This window comes from Triturus cristatus, chromosome 6, assembly GCF_964204655.1.
Source record: "Triturus cristatus chromosome 6, aTriCri1.1, whole genome shotgun sequence".
NCBI classification, from domain to species: Eukaryota; Metazoa; Chordata; class Amphibia; order Caudata; family Salamandridae; genus Triturus; species Triturus cristatus.
This window is the reverse complement of record NC_140589.1, coordinates 308,326,379-308,345,542: the sequence shown is the minus strand read 5'-3', so window position 1 is coordinate 308,345,542 and position 19,164 is coordinate 308,326,379. Positions and strand designations below refer to the sequence as shown.

General features: G+C 43.3%; 1 long non-coding RNA gene across 1 annotated transcript in view; it reads left to right on the top strand.

Annotated features, from left to right (window-relative positions):
* The first annotated feature begins 1,537 nt into the window (after positions 1 to 1,537).
* The window catches only part of LOC146816788 (uncharacterized), a 319,478-nt gene continuing 301,851 nt past the window's right edge, over positions 1,538 to 19,164 (top strand). Inside the window, exon 1 of the long non-coding RNA XR_014962938.1 lies at positions 1,538 to 1,680. This is a non-coding gene — a long non-coding RNA (uncharacterized LOC146816788). The remainder of the gene's footprint in view (positions 1,681 to 19,164) is intronic.

Sequence of the window (19,164 nt, the reverse complement as noted above, 5' to 3'; positions counted from 1 at the left end):
AGAGTATTGGACATGTTCTCTTCCAATTTAGCCAATCTTTCATGCATCGGCGCAATCTCCAATGCCTGGGATTTTTTTAAATCCCCCATCTCATTCAATATAGCTAAAAGCATTTTGGGAATTGATGCTTCACCACTCATCCCCCCCTTTCAGAGTTTTTCCACTGTCGGGGTCTCAGTCTTTCTTCACTTCTGTTGGCTGGCCGTAACCCATGATAGATTCTCTAATTGATGAGCGCTTTGGGGGGGGGGGAGGCACAGCTGTGTAGTCATTTTGTGAGGGGTTGATCTTATCTTGCAACTGTGTTGATCCAGTTCCCTCCCTTCAGCATTGGTTTGCATGGAGTCCTTGGTCTTGCTTGCGATCGGGTGCTTTTGTTGCTTATGGATAAGAGGATATTGCCTGGGGCTAAGCAAGGCTTTGTCATTTGTACTCTGTGCCTCCCTGTCTGTCTTATGGTCTATGCCACTCTGTGTCCTGTTCGTCCATCTGGTGGATGGATCTGTGCACCTCTCTCTATTTCCAAATCTGATGTGTACTCATCGTCATATGAGGGGTCACTTAACTCATGCTGTTCAGGCTGCCTTTCCTTTTGGGCTAATGCCTTAGCCTTCAACTCCATCCTCTGTTGCGCATTTCTCTGACCTCTTCGTACCCCTCTTGGAGGATGTAATCTCTGGAATCTCCTTTTTTTCTCCTTCTTTAGAATGTTTTGTGTGCATTTTCTAACTCACTTCTTGTAGAAAGGGAGAGGCAGGAGGAAATAACACGCCGATGACTTATCTTTGTACTCTGCACGCAGCACAGATAAACGGTAGAGTACACAGTGTCTCGCAATCAAATATATGGGATAGGTCTCTCCACGAGTACCTGTGCATACAAGTGTATGGAGCTTGGCAAATGCAGAGGACTTGGGACCCACCTAAAGAAAAGTTCAATTCACAAGCCCAATTACTGCTTTCTCCAGCTTGCATTACGCTATAGTGTAAGGGCCAACAGGAAGAGGGGTAGCGTGCTGCAGACTGCTGTATTGCCTGCTGTATTGCCCGGAGAGTTCGCCTGTAAGCCTTGTTATTTTTTTTTTTTTTAAATCTGCAGGTTATAAAACAATTAAATTCTAGCTTGATTCCAGCATTTGCAGCATTTGCACCTTACTCCCCCTCTCCATCACCTGGCTTACTTGTGTTTGTCTCTCCTTCAGCTTGCAGCCCCTTATAGAGGGAGAGGGGGGCCACAAGAAGCCGTGGGCAGCCGCAGTTGTCATCGATATCACTCGGCCGCAATTAACCATGAGCCTCGTAAAAGGGGCAGCCACGGCTGACACTCTTGCAGGGTAAAGTGCAGTGTGCTTTCTTGGCTCGGCACGATGTAGGAGCTCCGACTGGCAGCCATCAGCTGTCCGCGCACAGCTCAGCGTTTAGGAAGCAGGAAGTGGGTGGAGCATGGGGGGAGCCTGTGGGTGCTAGCTGCTACGTGTGTGGCCAAAGCCTGCCACCATCCAGTGCAAAATATCCCAGGATGCTTATTTCCTGTCCAGGGAAGACCTGGCTTGGCAGTTCGGGCTGGACTGTTCCCATGAGGAACAGGGTCAAGACTTATGTGCATATGGATGGATCTGAACTGGGGTGCCGAAGTGAGCTAAAGAACAATGATGGATTCAACCCAGGTCTGCGACGGGGGGTGAGTGTCTGAAAATGTCAGCTCTCTGTCCATCAACTTTTTGTGTTGGCAATGAAATACATGTCACAGCTCTGATATGAATAGGAGATAAACTGTGTATACTCTGCAGAGGATCACATGAAATTAAATCTGATTGTCATGATGTGACCTCCTGCCTTCAATTTGGTTGGTCACAGTTTTTTCGGACTTCTTTCAAATGCAGCGTGGAATACTGTCTCGTGTTTGATTTGGAGAACATCGCAGGTCCTTCAGTATTCATACAAGCCGTGTGCGAACCGCATACTTGCAGGTCATATCTAATTTCATGACAAAAACTGCCGATTTATTGCAATTAAAAGAACTGTCAACCTCCTATTATTTATGACGATATCTAATGATGGATCTACAAAAATATGAAAGCTGAATTATAGCCTTAAGTATCCTGATTAGCTATTTTTCAGCAGTCTATTTATCCTTTTTTTTTTATAAATTGCATCCCACTACGTTCAACTCCTCTTGAAAATAATTACATTTGCAGTCAGCTTAATTTGGTGTGATAAGCCAAGGCTTGTTATTAATCACAGAGACTAGTCCTCCATCATTAGCAATGTAGAATCCGTTCACTCAGAGTCATTTACAGCAGCAATTAATCGCGTTATTTTAGCGCACTCACGTGACGCTCCCGCTTTTAATGCCACAGTTGTAGGACCTGTGCTGGCTGCTCTCCAGCCTCTACCGAGGCCTGCGTCAGGATCTGCCTTTCCAATGACAAGGTACTTTTAAATGTGTCGTGTCGCAGAGACAGATATTTTTTCTAAAACGAGGCCTACCTATTCAAAACTAGTATTTCACTTTGTTTTTGCAATGAACGCCTGCCTACTAACGTTCGTGAGGAACGTGTTACTTATTGAACACAACAACATTCTCGTGATTTTCATTGTTTATTTGCTTCACCCCTAAGTGTGTAGAGCTATTAGCATTGAATAACAGAGTTTGCAAAGTACACTGAACACAACCAACAATATGGTGAACATGGGCTTCTATTGGAAGTCTCAAGGGCATATTATCAAGCCCATTATCGCCGCTTTAGCGGCAGTTTTCAGCCGCTAAACCGACGATAATTTTAACTCAGTCCTTGATAATATGCCCCTTTGTTCTGGAAAAGACATGGAGCTCTTGGTGGAATCCTAGCGCAGCAGAATGGCGCATTTCCTATGAACTTTGCAAGTCTATATCACGCAAAGAGAGCTTTCAATATTTGGCACAGGTTTATTTGCAGCCGTCATTTTGCAGTCGTACCCACTTCCCACAAGACTTCCTATTGTGCGATTTGAAAATAGGGTATGTTTTTTCTCTGATGGAATGTACAGTGGTGGCTCCTCCACTAGGGAGGAGGAGCGTCACACTACTGCTTTTAAACAGTGCAAATAAACAAAACATAAAATGATAACAACTTTGAGTTATTATTATTTATTGTTTCAGTGTTGATTTGCGGGTGGATGATGCTGCTCTGTTCTCGGAGCAGGGCAGGGGAGGTTTGGTTTGACCACTCCTAAGTGCACATGACTGTTTGGCTGGCCCTCTGGGACTGGCCAAACAGTCATGCGCACTTTCCCTGTTCTCCACCCAGGCTGCATTACAGCCTGCAGGGAAAACATCAGCGCCTGCCCTTCCACCCGCGAGCTGTGCCGGCCGCCACTGGGAATGACGTTCATAGATTCAACCTAAATTCTTACATATTTTGAACTAATTTGGAGCCATGTCCTTTTTAGCTCCACGCAGTATAATTGTGCACTTCGCACCTGTTCATGTTGCCCTAAGAATATTATTGTAAAGTGTTGAACTTGACATCATTATTGAAGTGCATTCACAGTAGCACTAGAGAATTCATATATACTGTAGGGCCTATTAACAAGCCCATTGACCGCCGGTGTATCAATTGCATTGACGCAGAGAAATTGGTTTCCCCGTGACTTTTCATGGCCTTGTAAATATGTTTCCCTTTCACGCATAACTCTGTGTGAAGGAGAGTTCCATTGGAGTTGCTTTGGGTGTTCTCGCGCAACATCTATGGAACAAGACGCATTTCCAAGTTTGCAACATTTTGTAAACCTTTGGAATGCGTCAGAATACTTACATTTCTCCTCGTTTTTTCCTCTTTCTATGCATGCTATGTGTGCATTCTGCAGCACGCATAGAAAGAGGAAAATGCCTTTACCGAAGGTTTCCCTGCCTGCACAAAAACAATCATCCCCCTCAGCGCAGGCTCCCTTGCAAAATGACATAAGGCGCTATTTGTGCACCAGCGCATGGGAGAAAGACAGGAATATGTTGTATCTTCTAGATACGGCTCATTCCTGCTAGTTTATTTTGATGCACGCTAGTGCAGCAGGAAGGCTTGCTGTGCTGCCGTGCGTCAAAATATTGTAAATAAAGCCCATTGTGCCTTAACTGTATTAAATTAACGTTTATTTTTTAGGTGATTAAATAAACCATACTCACTCTATTGACATGTATCCACATTAGAAACAACAATGGATTTATGAAATGTGTGTACTAATGTTTCACCTTTGCATTTGAATGCAGTTTTCTTTTTTTGCAGACTTATATAGCTCGAACTCGACCCAAAGGTATTGGAGAGCTTTACATGAGCACCAGTTATGTTACACAAGGACAAATTCCTTTTTTTGGTAGGCACAGGGAGATTAAGTGATTTGCCCAGAACCACAGGATGTGGAGTCGACCCGAGGCTCGAACATTATTTTCCCAGCTCCAAAGTCGGCAGTCTAGCCGCAAGACCACATCCTCTCCCCGGTTCTGAGTCACATTCATATTTCCTGTTAGTTTGAGATTAGTTACAGCACAGTACAAGTGATAGAGAGAGAGCCTGGGAAGAGCACCTTGACAAGGAACATGGAGAGCCAGAGCGTTAAGTGAAAGTGTCCATTCAGCACTGCTGGAAGCAATGGCAACTGACAAAGAACAATACTATTCAGGAGCTGCCGGTATGCTGGAGGAGCGGGGTTGGTGGGCGAACGGGAGGGAAGGGGCACTTGGAGTCTTCAGGAAGGCACAGGCTCCGAGAATGCCCTGTGGCCAATCCTAAAGCTGCTCTTGCACAGAGAGAAGCTTCAGAATTGGCCTGGGTGCCCTCAATTTACACTCCAGGACAGACTGTGAGTCTGTGCCTGCTCCGTCCAACCCAGCTGCGTTGCTGGGTTGGAGAGAGCTTTCACTGCACATGATGGTTTCACCTACCTGAGACGGCCTGCCAAACCATCATGCACAGTGATGTGAGTGCTCTAGCACACCCATCAGTGCCTGTCACTACCAGGCCCCCGTGCCCAAGAATCATCAGGAAAGGTAAAATAAAATGAGTGCCATTTTATTTTCCCTTTCCTGCCGTTTTTTTTTTTGGGGGGGGAGCTCCTCCGCCATAATGGAGGTGCCGCCACCGGTACCTTTGCTTTGTTTGGCCTGGGATATTTGGTGAATGTTGCATGTTACAACATGAAAGTGGAAAGGACAAAGAAGACCCTGATGATGCAAACAGAGGGGTGGTACTCAGGAGATTATGGTGCAAATAACTGGATTTCACACTGACTGAGGCTATGAGCTCTTCCCTTTAGACTTTGAGAGGTTTAGAACATTACGCTTTCCTTTGACTCTTGCAGAGTGTGGCTTAGGCTAGCACTTATTCCCCTGACCCAAGAAGACCCTTGGCTGAGCTTCTGAAATGCTGAGACCTTCCTATACCTTCTTGCACTTTCCCGCATTTTACTAGTTTTCTGCATCGCCCTAATTTTTGAGATCCTAGTAGGTCTAAAACCATCCTCTTTGTTTGGACTTTAACTTAGATGATCTTAGACTTCACTCATGTAGAGAACAGAGACTTGGAATCTTTTCTCTGAGCTCCAAATTCTGTTATTGATCTTTTGTATTATAACTGATCTTCTTGTTTGGGTTTTCCGGTTGTAATTCTGTTGTATCTTTTCAGTATGGTACTGAGATCTGTTTACCTTAACCTGATTGCTAACATGTAATAAACCTTCTTAACCATAGTCACTGATTTCTGGTCCTTATTATGTAGCCAAATGGGTTGCACTATTAATTAGATTTAATTGATTATATGCTATCTGCCTTTCCCTCTCAGGCGGCAAAGAAGAGATCCACCGGATAGCCAATGGTAAGAGGGTTGGCTTAGAGTGCTGCACCAACTTGGTAGCTCGTTGGATGGTGCATCACTGAAGTGAGGGAGTTAGGGTGTCCCATTAGAAATTGCCCAAGCCCAATCTAAATCCCATGGTTCACTAGAAGGATTAATGGATTTCTAGTGGTTCAGAAATGAATTATAACAATGGAGTTGTGAGTATTAATAGGGTTGCACGTTGCATTTGCTTATGCTTGGCTTGCGGTATTTTGCAATGATTGTCTGGTGTTCTGCGGAGATGTTATAAGTTGTTGTGTGAATGTGGCACTTAATGCCGATAAGTTGAAGTGATTATCGGGTCCGACGTGGCCTAAGATCTCAGATAAACAAATTAGATATCAGTGTAGAAGACAATTACAACGAATTTACGAACCCCCTGTGCTACTGGAGCATCACTTTTTGTGATGCTCCGGTGTCTCAGATTACAAAATCATAGCAATGATGCTGTGTAAAGTCTCTATGAGTGACTTTGGATGGCCTCATAGATGTAGAGTAAGGCAAGGAAGCAGCATTGCCTTACTCTGCACTTAGTAGGCATTCCATTGGCATTGTGGTTGGTTTTCCAATGCAACATACATGGATTTTTATGCTGCCCCAGATTTACAAGATCATGTAAACCTGGGGAAGCGCCAAATCCTTACAGCTCTGAGGTGAGGCGTAACAAGGAGAAATATCTTTATTTCATCCCCTTACTTGCTGCGCTGCCCTATGCCAAATACCCATAAATTAGGGCCTGGCTGTAGTTGTCTGCTGTGTTGTGGTGCTGGTCATAAGACATCCTCAACAGCATTATTGAGATGGGGACATTACCTCTGCGCGATTGTGAGGTGTGGTTGGTTTAGGGAATCTCACTGCACCTGAGAGGAACTGTATCAATCCGAATGAGATCCCGCTGGTCGAAGTTTCATTTCAAGTGGATCTGAGGGTAGGTCAGAAAGTGTTCCTCCAGCCTGTTCTTGTGTGATTCAATCTTGCAGACAAGGTTTGTTGTTGAAGTTGCTTGCATTTGTTTGTACGTAAATTGCTGAGAGAACAGGCTTATGAGATTTGCATATGAGGGTGAGCTGCTGCAAGGAGTCAGATTGATGTTACAGTATGCTGCATTGTTATTGTTCGCTCAGTGAAGAGCAGCGCTGGTATTGTTTGGATAAGTCATTGAGAACCACACTGTTATTGGTTGTGATTGCCATACAGAAAATTATGGGGGAAAAATTATTTTCTAGTTTAAATGAAGTTATTTGAGAAATTTGCATATTGTGATAGAAAATGAAATTCTTTAACGGTACTATAAAGTCCAATGAAGGGTGATGTGACAATACCTGTTAGAAAGGAGGAAGAGGTACCCCTTGAAGGTATGCCAGGTCATCATATAGCTGTTATGCCGTGGTATTAAGAATTATCTCTCCGCTAAAGGAACCACTATTGTCATTATAAGGTGAGTTCAAAAGAGACATGTCAGAATTTGGCGAATCCATAGGTATTTCTGTCTTGAGGGTACTTTAATTAACATTTGGAAGCATATTCATTTTGAGCATGAAAAAGGGTGGCAAAATTCAGAGCAGGGTCAAACTCTGTCTGATTTGATGTAGGGTCTACACTTGCAGAACATGGTGTATTACCTTGTGTCGGAAGCAAAGGAACTTTGGGAATGGAACTCATTGTTGAATCCACAGTATTACTAGCTGAAGTACTCATTCCAGTAGGAACAGTCAAAGTATGTGTAGCAATTCTTAATACCACGGCATAACAGCCTGGTCTTACTGCCCGAGAACTTGATGATTAGTTCAAAAGTATAGGCACCCCAACAGGGAATTGGCAATCCTGTAACAAGTGGAAAGTATACTCAAACTCCAGAGAGGGAAAAGACATAGATGTGGCTACATTAAGACTTGAATTAGAAGAAAAGACACTTGAAAATCTTGACATGTCCCAATTAAACACCAATGGGGATGATATGCTATTGTTTATGTGAAAATAAATTACTAGACGTGCAAGACAGGCTCATGAAAGATTGTCTGGATTGGCTTACAGATATGAAATCGATTTAGAATAATTCAAAGCCTTACAGAGAAATTACTGTTTAAGCTTTAATGACCAAGATCTCAGTAACATGAGACCATCAGGAATAAAATTAAAGATCAAGGAGTTAATTGCCTATTGTTAGACCTGGTACCATTGGCGTGAGTCTCCCTTCAATTTGTTGCGGTTGTCTCCTCTGTTTTTGATATGGTTTAGATGCTTTTGGCACTGTGCCACTGCTATTCAGTGCCACAGTGCAAGTGCTCCCTATGTTAAATTGATATAATGGATCAGTGACTCCATGATTGGCTTATTTGATTGACTTGTCAGACCCTAGTACAGTGCACCATATGTGCCCAAGGCCTGTATATCAAATGCTGCTAGTGGGCTTGCAGTACTGATTGTGCCACCCACAAAAGCATCTTGTAAAGTGTGTCTCAGGCCTGCCATTGCAGATTCTGTGTGCAGTCTAGTACTGCCATGTCGACTTGGTAAGTGCACCTACTTACCAGTTCCTAAGCCTTCCCATTTCTACATGTTAGCCACCCCTAAGGTAGGCCCTAGGGCAGGGTGCATTGTATGTGAAAGGTAGGACATGCCCTGATGTGTGTGGAATGTCCTGATAGTGAATTACAGCCAATTTCGTCTTTCACTATTGCAAGGCAACCTGTCCCCATAGGCCAGAACGGGCAGTTTGATTATAACATCTTATAATCCTAACTGACCCAGGGAACATGGTAGAAAAACTATTTTAGTATGCCTGAACTCAGAATGATAAAATACATATTTTAGTGAAGCTGATTTTAACATTCTGTGTTTGAAAATACCACTTTTAGAAAGTAGGTATTTTCTTGCCTAACCATCCAGCCTGCTTCTGCTAGGTTGTGTATTGCATGTCTGGTTTGTGAGTGACAGGGGCGGGGGTGGCTCGAGGCAGCAGGGTGAGTCAGCACTAGGCTGAATAGACCTATCTGCATTGGGAATGGTGGTAGCACCTGGGCCTGAATAGGGCTGTGCCTGCCTTCCACAATGCTGGCTTCACCTCCTGTGGTGCATATGATGACCCTGGCCCACACTGACAAAGGAAGAAGTTGTGCAGTGGCAGAATGCACCCAGAACTGGTTTGGACTAGGTACAGACACTCTCTGCCTTCAGAGACAAATGATTTGTGTGTATAAAAAGGGGGACCCAGACCCCAAGACTTTAGATCACTTCTGGACATCAAGAAAGACATTTTGCCAAGGAGTAGAACCAGAGAATCTAAAAGGAGTTTTTGACTGCCCCTGTGCCAGTGTGGAATTGCTGGAGTTGGCCTGCAGTGGTTTCTTTATTACCAAGGAAAGGAGAAAGACTTTTATTTGCAACGTTCATCATCTTGAAGAAGAATCTCCAAGGGTTTGAACTGTGCATGCCTCCTGCTGAAGTCTCAGGGATACAAGACTTGACCAGTTCCTTGCTGGGAATTCTGTCTGCAGAAGCCTGCGTACTGTTGGAAACTGGAAGAGGACTCAACGAGAAGAAGCGTGTCGCATCCGCAGCTGTTGCCGTCACATTATCGGAGAAGCGTGTCGCCGCTGCAAGGGTTGCTGTCGCATCACCAGAGAAGCGTGTCTCAGTCACAGCTGTTGGTCATCGCATCCCCGGAGAAGCGTGTCGCCACCGCAAGGGTCGCCGTCACATCACCAGAGAAGCATCTCGCAAGGGCCTGTCGTGGCTTCAAAGTTACAGAGTCCCTGCACGGCCGCCGGGCGTGCACGCATTGTCTTCACGTCGTCGCATCGCATCAAGAATCGCCATCTTCTCGCATCGCACCGGATCGTCGCGTCACATCAAGGCACCATCTTGTCGCATTGCAACCGGGACGCACCACGAGATCGTCGCTTCACCTCCTCTCCGGTAAGGAACAGATGCATCGCCTACTTTGCGCAAGCAATGAGGAACAGACGCATCGCCTCCACCGAAGCAAGGAACCGACGCATCGTTCTTCCTGTGGACCCTTTTGTTTATCTTGCATGACACATCCAAAGGTACTTTTTGAGAAATGTGTTGCATTTACCATCTAAAGTGAACTGAGTTATTTCTACCATCTTAATGTAATTTTCTTAATACTGTATTGTGGATTTTTATCGTTTGGGTCTTGTGTTAAGTCTATATAAAGAATACTTATTTTTATAAAACCTGTGTTGAGTCCATCTGTTGTGTTTTCACTGTATTACTGTATGTGTTCACAAATGCTTTACACACTGCCTCTGAGATAAGCCTTCCTGCTCGTGCCAATCTACCACAGGGTTGAACTGGGGTTATTTAGCAGTGTAGCCCCCTTACTCTGACTAGAAGCAAGGGTTCCTATTTGGACAAAGGTGCAAGCCATTGCCAACTAGAGACCCTCAGTTCTAACACCTATGTTTGAAAACGGATAGATGGGAAGGCAGGTGGGCAAAGAAAAAAGAACCGAGAAAGTCAGGTTAGGGTTACCTCCATTATGGAACAGAGAAGGAGGATGAGTATATACACATCCTTCCAATGAGAGAAATGCCAGGTGGAGGTTAAGTTCAAATGCCTTGGAGCATGACTGACCCTGAACCATTCACAAATGATGTTCCGAAACTGAGATAGAACCCAGTGAATGGTACAGGCAGGTTGATTGATTTTTTAAAGATTTCAAAGGTTCTGTGGATTGATTTGAATACCTTATTTTAAATTGTGGTTCCAGTTGACTTGTGGGTCAAATGCAAAATTGCTGTGGAGTAGGAAGCCGACGTGACATCCTCTATCAAACGCTCCATCACTAGTGGTGATGGAAAAGTGGCATCAGGTGATTACATTTTTGAAATCGAAAATATCTTCTAAAGATATTTATTGGTTCAAGTTTGACAGAGCAATCCAAACGTCCATAGAAACAATGCATATCTATTATGAGAGACTGTTGCAAGCATTTGAGCAGTATAGTGGGACAGAGATGATTGATATGGGACAATTTGTGTGCTGGTTTGTGCATGGATTGAAACCTGAGATTAGTTTGATGATTCAACACCATTTGATTTGTTGGCAGAGTAAGACCATTGATAAAATGGTGAGATGTGCTAAGTACTGCAGTGAAGAATTGGAAATGAAACATAACACATTGAAGGAGAAGTTGATGATAGCACAAATGAAAGCCACACAGCGAGGTCAAAATCAGCAATTTGTTGGGAAGGTTGTTCCCATGCAGGTAGTGTATCAACAGGTGGTTCCTGCAATACAAGATGGTAATGTGTTTCAACCACAAGGTAGAGGTCATGGTGTCCTGATTGATCCGATTACAGGGATCGATGTGGCGACTTTGAAAAAGTTGAATCAAAGCCTCATTTTCAGCTAGTTGGGGCATTGGAAGCGGAAATGTTGGTTCAATGCTGGTAGCATGGCAAATGGGAATCAACTTCAGAATGGTGGGTATGTTCTGGGATTGCTCCTGTGATTTATTCAATGATTGAGCAAAGCATTATGCCAAAGATTATTGGGAATCCATTTAACTTACCCATTATGGGTTTGCAGAAACCCAATGGCAAGATTTGCACTATTTGGGAAGAATTAATGCTATTGTTGTTCATTGTTGTCCAGTGGTACCGAATCCAGTTGTGATTTTGTTTCAGTTTCCATATGTGGCTGAGTGGTTCTCTGTCATTAAATTATGCCAAGCCTTCTTTTCCATACCGTTGCATGTGGATAGCCAACTCCTCTTTACTTTTTGGTTCTTCAGCCATGTTTTAGCATGCTCGTGAGTCATACAAGGGTCTACGGAGAGCTCATCCAACTTAAAGAAGATACTCAAAAAGAATCTGGAGACCATGGTGATGACTAATCATTCAGTCACGGTCCTGTATATTGATGACATACTGGTGGTGTCAAATATAAAGGTGGTTGGCATACTCGACACAATTGCTCTGTTGAACCCCTTAGCTTAGAATGGACATAAAGTATCCCCGACCAAACTGCAGTAGTGTAAGAAAGAGATCCAGTACCTAGGACCTCACATTGAGAAAGAAGCGAGGAAGGTGTTACAAGAGAGAATTTTGGCAATTCTGAAAATGAATCTTCCAACTACCCAGAAAGAAGTCAGAATGTTCCTGGGAATTATGGGTATTAGAAATGGGGTCTCAAGTTGGCAGTGGTTTGCACAGTGTCCAAGTAGGGACCCTCACTTTAGTCAGGGTAAGGAAGTCACAGTACTAAGATAACCCCTGTTTACCCCCTTGGTAGCTTGGCACGAGTAGTCAGGCGTATCTCAGAGGCAATGTGCAAAGCTATTGTATACACACACACAGTAACAAAGTGAAAATACTGAAAAAAGAGTCCACACCAGTCTATAATCATAATCAAAAATACTTTATTTCCAAGAAATATATTTTTACAGAAATATTGCACATTACCTGATAAACAATGCCAAATGTCCTAAAATTAGTATTGCACAGCACACATTCAGATCAATTTAACCAACACATGACATTGACTGATAACCGTATAAACACTTAAAATTTCCGACACTAAAAGACAATAGATGGTCAACAACCCAGAGTCCTGCATATATTAGAACCACATTAAAAGGGCAAAGGATGCCAAAATAACAATTAACATGCAACTCATTTTGCTCAGATTCAACATTATAAAGTGCAGTCGGCATAGCAGCTTATCACAATCACATGGGATCTCTTAATCAACCTTGTTAACAGGTCATATTTCCCATCTTACACTGCACCTTGCCAGAGCATCCTCTTATTGTAGACAGGACTATGTATGGTCTTCAAAAGAGTCCTGCACATAGTCAAAACATTTTAAAAGAAAGATGGTAAAAAATAACCAGCAGCTTGCGACCCATTGCTTGCCAATTCAAGACACCACTCTGGCAGCTTGAGGGTGTGCCAACCTTTATCTTAAAAAACTAAGAGGAAGAAAGCCTAACCTTTTATGTTATATTTTTTAGCAGGTATTGACCGCTGGCAATGGGTATGTCCTGGTATCTAAAATCATATAGCAATTTTCAGTCCATTTCTCTCAACTGTAGCTCCTACTTTCTGAATACAGGCCGGAGAATCTTTTTTCTTTCATCAAGGAAGAGTACACAATCCATCATAAGATGGATCACTGAATATTTCCTACCCCGCTTACAGGGACATTGGACATGGCACTCATCTACTTTGTTTTTTAACCCCTATGTTTGCCAATCCAGGTCAATTCCCATGATCAGCCGCACAATACGATACCTTAAAGACCTATTTGGAATTGCATATAGGTACGGGAAGAAATCCATGTTCTCCTGCGAAGCTAAAAAGGGGACAACTGAACTCTTAACTTTGAGATACTGAAGGTCCTCTTTTCAACTGTTATCAATATCGCATTGTCTAATGGTGCTCCTTATATGGCTAAGTTGAGCTACTGTCCCTCCCTCAGTGCACAAATCAGGAACTTTCAGGCGCTTTAACATTTCTATCAAAGGATTCCTCCTAGTGGGGAAGGTTACCAGCACCTCAGGAAAAATTTGCACGGAAAAATAGAGATCCCACCAGTTAAAAAAAATAGGCAATATTTATCTGAATAAAACAAGACAAAAATCCAACATACACAAGTCAAAAAATCACCTTTAAAAGATTTAGCAAGTTTAGTCCATAGAAACCAATGGATGTGTTCATTTTAGCACAAAGTACGTTAGATGTGTCAAAAGTCAAAGACTGTGCCAGGAGCAGGGGAGGTGAGGCACCAGAAAAGCAAAGCGATGCATCAGTTCCGTACTCCACAAGGGAGGTGATGCAAATAGCTAGTGTTGTGGTTGTTTTAAACCAATCCCCTAAGGAGATCCTAATCATGTGTAGATGTTTCCCAGGAAGTAAAATTTGCCGACATGTTTCATGCCCCAATCTTATTCACGGGGTTCTCCTCAGAGCTATGAGAACAACCATAGCTATTTGAATATTGGTTCCCAGAAGTCAGCAGCAATTTAATAGATCTAATTAAAAAAAAAAAACAGGCTATGGTAAGTACTGCTGCACTTTACAAATGTATGACTGGTTTGGGTTTTGTAATTTATTAAAAAATTTATGTTGTTATATGTAGTGATTGGTTTGGGTTTTGTAATGTATTCCTACAATTTAGTTTGTTATTTGTATTGTGGTAATTGATGTTTAGATGTCTTTTCATATTTGATATTAGTCAATATTTGTCACTTAAGAAGTTTGGTCATAACTACTCACTAAGGTTATGTTTAAACACAGAATTAATTGACAGGGTTTTACTTTTCTCTGACACAAAATAAGATGTTAAATGTTCTGAAATAATGACAATATAATGGTCAATAAATACAAAGGCCAATGTATTGAGTAATTGGTCTGAGTCTGCTTAAGTAGAGAGAAGTACTAAAAGTGACAGCTAGAGATATTTATTTATTTCAATTTTACAAGCCTAATCTAGCGGCCTATTTTGGGCTTGTCCCCTTTAATATGGTTCACTTTCTTAATGTGGCATTTTCAAACACGGATTTAAAAAAATAACTTTACCAAAAGATGTATTTTTAAATTGTGAGTTCAGAGACCCCCAAACTCCAAATCTCTATCTTCTTCCAATGGGAAATGATACTCAAAAGATATTTCAAGGTAACCCCCATGTTGCCCTATGGAAGAGATGGTCCTTGCAATAGTGAAAAACGAAATTAGCAGTAATTTCAATATCAGTACACATAAACATCCCAGTACATTTCATGCCTCTTAAATCCACTGCACCCTGCCCAGGGGGCTACCTTGGGGGGGATTTACATGTAGTCCAAGGGAATGTTTTGGCCTTTGCAATTGGGTGCACTTGCCAGGTCGTGATGGAAGCTTAAAACTGCACTCAAAGACACTGCAGTGAAAGGACTGAGATCTGTTTAGAGGGCTACCAAGTATGAGCAGGTTTACGGAAAACATTACCCTCAAGAGATGCACTATTCTTAATCCCACAACACTCTTCCTTGTACCTGGGACCGAAAAGGTGAAAGAAGTTGAGCATGACTGTCTTGATGTTACTGAACTATGCACCAAGCCGAGACCTGACATACAAGATGTGCCTCTACTTGATTCAGATTATGTGATGTTTGTTTATGACTCCTGCTTACGAAACCCTGAAGGAAACCTGAGAGCTGCCTATGACTGTACTGTCTCAGGTATGGCCAAAGCCTCCTGGATTCAAGGAGTATTTTCTGCACAAGTGGCCGGGTTGATTGCTATTACCAGAGCAGGCTGTGTGTCAGACCAGCTAAGAGTAAACCATTTTCACTGATAGTCAGTATTGATTTGGTGTTTTTCATTACTTTGGACAGTTATGGTCACAACACAGATTTATGACCTCTTCAGGGTCACCTATCTACAATGGAGAGAGTGCACACAATCTGTTAACGGCATTACAGCTACCTGCCCGGATTGTGGTTGTGAAGTGTGCTGCACAGATTTGTATTTGTATTTATGAAACGCAACATTTGTTCCCAAGGGACATCACAGCGCTAGGATAGACTGAGAACCTGTTTAGAGTGAAAATATGGTAAATGGTGAAAGGCATTGGGTCTGGAGCCATAATCCGTGGGTATCATAACTTGAGTCCTGAATAAAAACATGAGGCATATTAGCAAGGAAGTGGCGGAGAGAGACTTTAGTCTTCTTGGCTTAATGTCTTTCCCAGCCACTTCGGAATAGCGATGCTGCACCATATTATCAAGGATATGATGCCACCTCGCGTTTCCCCCTGCGATGGCGCTAAGATGTAAAACTTAGCGCCCGCGCATGCACCCTTGCACCAGAGTGCAAGGGTGTCTGTGAGCAGGGAGGTTTGTTTATGTACAGGAAGTTGTCCCTTCCTGCACATAAACAAACCTAAAATGCCAGTTTGGAACTTACGTGTGTGCCGCTTCATGCAGCACACATGTAAGTTACAAAATGGCATTTTAAAAAAAGGTTTGTTCATGCACAGGAAGGGACACCTTCATGTACATACACAAACCATTGCATTTTGCTTTTTCCGTGTGTGCATGGAAAAAGCAAAAAAGAGGAGAAATAAAGCATTTCTCCTCTTTTCGACAACTTAAGACCAGTATTTTCCTGGCCTTAAGTTCAGCGCTGCCACCTATTATCGCCACTCTTGATAATAGGAGGCAGCGTCGAATTCAATGGGTGTTGTGGTGGAATGCCCAACGCAACACCCACTGCACGCCCCTTTCACGCTAAATTTAGCATGAAAGGGGCACTATTATCAAGGCAGTGTTAAGCCACTTAACGTGGCTTTAAGCCACATTAAGTGTCTTAACGCTGCCTTGATAATAGGGAGCTGACCCCATCGCCACCACAACGTCACAAAAAGTGACGTTGTGGTGGCGACAGGCGCTTGATAATATGCCCCCATGTCTTCAGCTTTTTTCAAAAACTCGTGTGATCCTCAGTGAGACAAAGCTCTAACGGAAGGTTGTTCCAAAGGGTAGCTGCCAGATAGGTAATGGAGTGACCCCCCCACCCTAACTCTTTTGATGTGTGGGCTTTGGCTTGAGCGTGGCTGCCTGACCCACGAGAGGAGGCATAGAATTCCACTTTGTCCTGCAGTATCCTGGGGCCATGTTTATACAGTGCTGTGTGTGCGTAGCATAAGAGCTTAAACTTGGTTCTTTGTCGGATAGGCAGCCAGTGTAGTTCTTTCAAGCGGGCCGAGGCTGAATTGTACTTGGTTTTCTTGTGAACCAATTTGGCTGCAGCATTCTGAACAACCTGTAAACACTGCAAAGGAACTGACTATGTTACTGTGGGCAACAGGTATGCGGGCAAGATCACTAGATATTGTGCTCTGAATGCATGAACCTTCAATGGTGAGCATCAAAATGAAAGAACGAATCAGACAAATCGCAATTTAGTGTTGAGCACAGTTGATACCTGGAAGGAAGTGAAGAGGTTATAGGAGGAAGTGTCAGAAGCAGAACAGCAAGTCTGAATTGGAGCTGGGTGTGTCAAAAAAGATGAGGATGACATTTGTGTTGCAGGAAATGAAAGATCTGTGTTGTCACATAGCTTATTACCTCTATGGCAAGACAGTATCATGGGCCTGCACATGTAGGTAGAGATGCCAAGGTGCATTTGTTTAGGCAAACCTGTTTTAACTCCAGGTTCAGACAGATGGCTGAAGGGTTGTGTCACAAATGTGTTGTGCGTCAGCAACAAAATGTAGGCAGAAGAACGGCAGTAAAACTGAGTCACATAGGGTAATCAGGTGGTCCCTTCAAAAGGATTCCGCTGGACTTCATTGAGATTCCTGTGTGAAATAGGCTGAGACATGTCCTATTGATTGCGTGCATCTTCTCACGTTGGGTTGAAGTTCACCCAACTAAGAGAAATGATAGTCTCACAGTGGCTAAGATGTTGCTGAGGGAGTTACTACCTCATTTTGGGTTCCTGACTTCTCTGGAGTCAGACCAAGGAACTCATTTTAATAATGAGGTCCTGAAGATGTTGTGAGCAGCATTGCAAGTCGAACAGATGCTACATTGCAGTTACTGAGGGGAGACTTCCGGAATTGTCGGACAGGTCAATGGGACTTTGAAATCGAGATTAGCTAAAGTGTGTCCCTCAACATCTCTTAAATGGCCTGATGCTTTGCCTCTTGTATTGATGAGCCTACGCAGTACTCCGGATAGGAGAACAGGATTATCTCCCCATGAGATAATCATGGGCAGAACCATGAGACTGCCAGCTGTGCCTGTGAATGCTCTTGTGAACATCACAGATGACATGATTCTTGATTAGTGCTAAGGACTGGCTGATGTGGTACATTCTGTGTCTCATCAGGTTGGAGAGGCTATAGTCCCGCTTCAACAGGAGCAGTGCCATGACCTCAGACCCTTGAGCAAAAATAATGGGGTGACCCGGTGTCCCTCAGAACCTGGGTGGGCGTATTATATAAATACAATGGTTCTGTCAGGAATTTCTAATTTCTTTTAGAAAGGTCAAAAAATATTTATTACATGTAACAGATATCAGATAAATGAGGAAAAAAGCGCACACCAATAAAAAGTTTGCAATTTGGTAATTTAAGGGAATAAAGTATTATGGGCTGTCGTAATTAAGGGTGGGCGTAGTTCGCGAAGTAGCACTTCGCGAAGCTACGCAAAGTGAAGTTCGCACTACGCGAGCTACGCGTAGCACTTCGCGAACTGCGTAGTAACATGTTTGCACTGTGCAAGATGTTGTTTTCAATGATTGCACAGTGCGGACAAGCAACCGGCACTGTGCAATCATTGAAAATGGCATCTTGCACAGTGCGAGCTGTAGTTTTCTGCTGCTCGAGTAGATTTTTACTCGAGCTGCAGCTTTCTCAACGCGAACTGGTAGTTTCTCATCGCGAGCGGTCGCGAGCATACGCGACCCCTCGCAATGAGAAACCTGACCTCCTCGCGTTGGGAATCTCGCCGGGAGGTTTATTTTCCATGCTCGCGATCGCGAACAAGGAAAAAGTCTCGCCAGGATGTCATTTTGCTTGCTCGCGGTCGCCAACTTGACGTTGAGGACCGCGAGCAAGCAAAAAATGACCGCAGCACTACGCAACACTACGCTACGCGTGTTCGCACTGTGCTACGTGCAGTTCGCGTAGTGCGAAGTAGCGCGAACTTCGCAAACTACGCGAACGTAGCGTAGTGCTTCGCCCAGGCCTAGTCGTAATAAATAAGTTCAAAAGAGCAAAATATTGGTGACTTGTGGTGATAAAGTGACATGTGATGATAAATAGTATATACCATATATTTCAAATGCAGCAAAAGTGATTATGTAGAATGGAAAGGTACATTATTTCTTGATATGTCTTTATGGTTTTTCACATATGCTACAAGATGCTATGTGAATTAATCTGTGATCAGAAGCATTGTGTAGACATATAAGGGTGTGTCGACGTTTCGACACCGTGTCCTGCGCAAAATATAATAAGCGTCACGGCGGGTCTTCCTCAGGACAGTGCAGATGGGTATACAGCCTACGGAATGAATAAAAGCTAGTTTAGGGTGTGTGCTCAGAGATCAGGCAGAAAAGGACTGTCCTCTATGAGGGTAAAAGAGCTTACCCAAGTGCAGATTTTGGTTAATATCTGCGGGCGAGAAGGTTTTCTCAGTCAAAGTTGTAGTCCCGGTAAATCAGGAGGAGGCCTATGGAGTGATAATAAGGTTAAAAACACTCACATGATAGCGATTATCAGGGCTTAATATAGGGGGAAAGGCCTCCTGGAAACAATACACAGTACATCCCACAGCT